General features: G+C 37.1%; 1 protein-coding gene across 2 annotated transcripts in view; it reads left to right on the top strand.

Annotated features, from left to right (window-relative positions):
- The first annotated feature begins 1,233 nt into the window (after window positions 1-1,233).
- Window positions 1,234-3,635, top strand: part of LOC120628705 (CBP80/20-dependent translation initiation factor) — a 56,368-nt gene continuing 53,966 nt past the window's right edge. For both annotated transcript variants that reach the window (XM_039897274.1, XM_039897273.1), the window contains exon 1: window positions 1,234-1,408. The gene's annotated coding sequence lies outside the window, so the exon portion shown is untranslated. The remainder of the gene's footprint in view (window positions 1,409-3,635) is intronic.

Genomic DNA, 3,635 nt, shown 5'->3' with positions numbered 1-3,635 from the left:
CCTGTTTTTATTTTATTTACCCTATTTCTCACTCCTGATATTCTCATTTAGAGTTTAATGCACTAAAATTTTAACTTCACTTCATGATTTTAACATACTGAGCATTAATGAGCTTAGATTTGGTCAGACCCTGCGTAATACTCGCGATGGAGAGAACTATGAGACTACTTGATCAATTCAGAAATGAGGATCCGTTAAACCTAAAACTAAACATATCAGAACGAGTCTTGAAGCAGAAGTAATACCTCTAACATTCCGGAGTTATCTGAGTTATTAATTTAAGCAATTAAATGTCACTTCGTCATAAGTGAAGGAAAATATCTTCAGGAAACCTGCATGCCAGAGTAATCAATAATCGTGTGAAGTCTACCAATCTTCACTTAGCTATCGTGGTGAACGGCCTTAACCCTTCACATTCTCAAATTATCTTTGGTTGATGATGTTGAGTTCGTAGTTAGTCTTTGGTCAGACACTAGTTGCAATCTACACCGAAATAATACTCCAGAGACTTAAGAGGTACGTTGTTTAATGTTTCTGCAAGTTATCTGTAAAAACAAAATGATAATAGTTTTTGAGTAAACCATTGGCATAGTTTTTACTGGAAGAAATCGGCAGGGTGATTACGTATCTCGCGACAGGTTTGCGAAAGGCGTAAATCCTGCAATCACTGCAGTCAAACGTCACTTTTGTTTATTTATTGTATGGAAAAGTGACGTTTGACAGCAGTGATTGCAAGATTTACGCCTGTCGCAAACCTGTCGCGAGATATGTAATCACCCTGCAGATACAGCTGTAACAGTACATGCAAAAGTAAAATCAGACTCCGGTGACTATTAGGTACGGTAGGTAGCGTAGGTACTATGCACGCGTCGGTCTTTTATCTTCAATATCTTCAATAATTGATTTAATGTTTTTACACGGTGACTCCTTATAAAATATACTTATGCACGTTTTAACCCTTCGTAATATATTTCGTATAATCATATACGATAGGAAAAACTTATTTTGGTCTGATGTTTCACATCACTTAAATATTCAACCGTCTTTAAGTTTTACAGTGTTGATTCTAAGTTTAATTGGCAACTTTAAAACCTTCCTTTTTACTGTGTTATGGGGGAAATAGGACAGCACACGACGTAGGACAAAAACTAAAAAGATTTTACTCCGATAGATGGTATTTTGTACTATGACTGCAGAACACACTGGGACACGGTGAACTGTGTGTCGGCGTCGGAAAAGTCGGCCGACCGTGCAAGCGCGCGCGACGCTCCGCAGTCGGCACACCGCCCGGGCGGGCGCCACACGACCGGAGTCTGCGCACGCGACAGGCGACGCGATATATAAATTTCAGTGAAATAAAAACGCGATTCCGCCAACGAAACCAGTGATACGCACGCGCAAGATTCCGGTAAGTCCACGCCGCCATCATTAAAACAACGGACGCGACTATTTCCTATTCTAAATATAGTGGTGTATATTTTCGGCCGCTGCATCGAGGGAGAGGTTAAAAGCCATCGCTTCACGAGTTTCCCGACTAGTTGGATTAAATTGACGCGCCAATCCAATGTGACCTATATCCTATACCGCGATTGAACCTCTTTAAACTATCAATCGGTCAGTTTAGCTTAATTTTTTAAACTCTGTAACCCGCCTCGATTTAAAACAACACTTTTTCAAATCGCACCGATAGTTTTTCAGATAAACGCGTTTAAATTTAAACAAATAAAACTGTTTGGAGTTATCATACTAAACAGACAGAGGCATTTGTAGGGTTATTTGGGCAAATAATCCAGAATAACTATATATAGTAAATAAAATATATACATGATCCTTCTGCTTTATGTGGTCGAATACTTAAAGAAAATGGCAAAAATACCTATGAGTCATATGAAAAGGATTCATAGTCATAGCCTTTATATATTAATCAAGTGATTAAAGTTAGATTATCCGCTGGAATTAACGTCGTCGAAGTATTATTACAACGGGAAAGTGGCAAATCAATTTCACCCGCGAAACGAAAGTGACCGAGTGCGATCGTAACGCATAACGCCTCGCTATACCACCGGCTAATTGGTTTAAGATATATAAAATAGAATACATCTTCTTCCGTCAACGTTGGCCTAAATACCTTTATGGTGGGATTTTGGGAGTGGTCAGTGCGGCGAAAACTTGAACTGTAACAAATATAGTGTGGTCAAAGGTGTTTCCACTATAGAGAAAAGAAAACGTTTCTATTATTTAATTAATTTACATTGCAGTTTTCTGTTGCTGCTTATTCTACTCAACTACGTACAAGAACTACCAGATAAAGTTTTCTGATTTTGTATTATACTATTAGTTATCTGTAGAGTGTTTGTTATCTGTAAAAATGTTGAATATCATGTACCTTTTTGTACTCCCTTACGTAAGGAACTTTTATTGCTTTTTCGGACATTGCGCATTGACGCCTTTTAACTAGTGAAGAAAAGAAAAGCAAAATCCTAATTCGTAAGGAAAATATTGTTTTTCACTGCCACTTTGCGACAGCTGCACAAATCGAAGGATTTACAATCATAAATAATAGGTCAAAGGTTTAAGTTATTATGTTGATTATTATTTAATTTTTTAATTGTATGCTTGTTGCATTATGACAATAAACAAGCATAAAATAAAACTGTAAGTTACTTGGTCTTCTGGATTCACGTTTTAACTCCTCCATAATTTTGATGAATATCGGCCCTATCCGGTAACTTCTGTTACAAGTTACCAATTGGTAATTTCTTCTCGCATCATTTTGACAATGATAGATGGAGGTATACTTATTGCAAAATGTGTATGAAGATGAAAAGTGGCCACCTGCGCCTTCTAGCCGGCAACTGACAGAAAAATTGTTCGCGCCTTAGACTCTATAAAGTGCAACTAGTTCTGAAGCGAATTCTTCTTCCATTTCAGCAATAATAATATTTCAGCCTGAAATAATGATGAAAACGTGCTACCGAACTGTTTTATCCGCGTGCACTGACTAAATAGCTAATCATCTATAAATACTATGTCATACCAAAATATTGATTTGAGTAAACAAAAATAAACCCGCGAGTTTTTCTACCTATCTGGTAAAAATAAGCCACAATAACTCATGTTATATAAATAAAGAAAGGCGATTTTCAATGGTCATAATTATGCTCAGAAAAAATACTTACAAAATTGTATCGAGCCAAGCAGCATTGGTTTGAATTTAAACCAAATTGAGCCATGTACTCTTGGCGAAGCGTGACTATTTACAGGTTTTTTGCTACGATAATCTGCGACAACATCCCGCCAAATCCGTATTGCACTGTTCACTTCCAAAATGTCACCCTGTATTATTCGCGCCTCAGAAATGCGTCCGTACTAACTAATGAATGGAACCAGTCAGTGGTGGATGTAGAATTGTATTAACTGCACTAACCTTGTGACTGCGCTTCGACTATTGTCATGGACTATTTAATTCGCTTTTCAGCCATTTCATAACTTCCTCGCTCGGCTATTTCATTTAATAGTGTCAGCCAGGTTTCGGGCAGGCTGAAAACAAAAATTTGATGCCTGATTATATCCACTGACAAGGGGTATAATAATAATAATTTTTGTATAAATACGTTATTTCTATATAACTAAAA

This window comes from Pararge aegeria, chromosome 13 (genome assembly GCF_905163445.1).
Source record: "Pararge aegeria chromosome 13, ilParAegt1.1, whole genome shotgun sequence".
In the NCBI taxonomy this organism is placed as follows: domain Eukaryota; kingdom Metazoa; phylum Arthropoda; class Insecta; order Lepidoptera; family Nymphalidae; genus Pararge; species Pararge aegeria.
The sequence above is the reverse complement of the archived record's forward strand: the minus strand, read 5'-3'. Positions and strand labels throughout refer to the sequence as shown.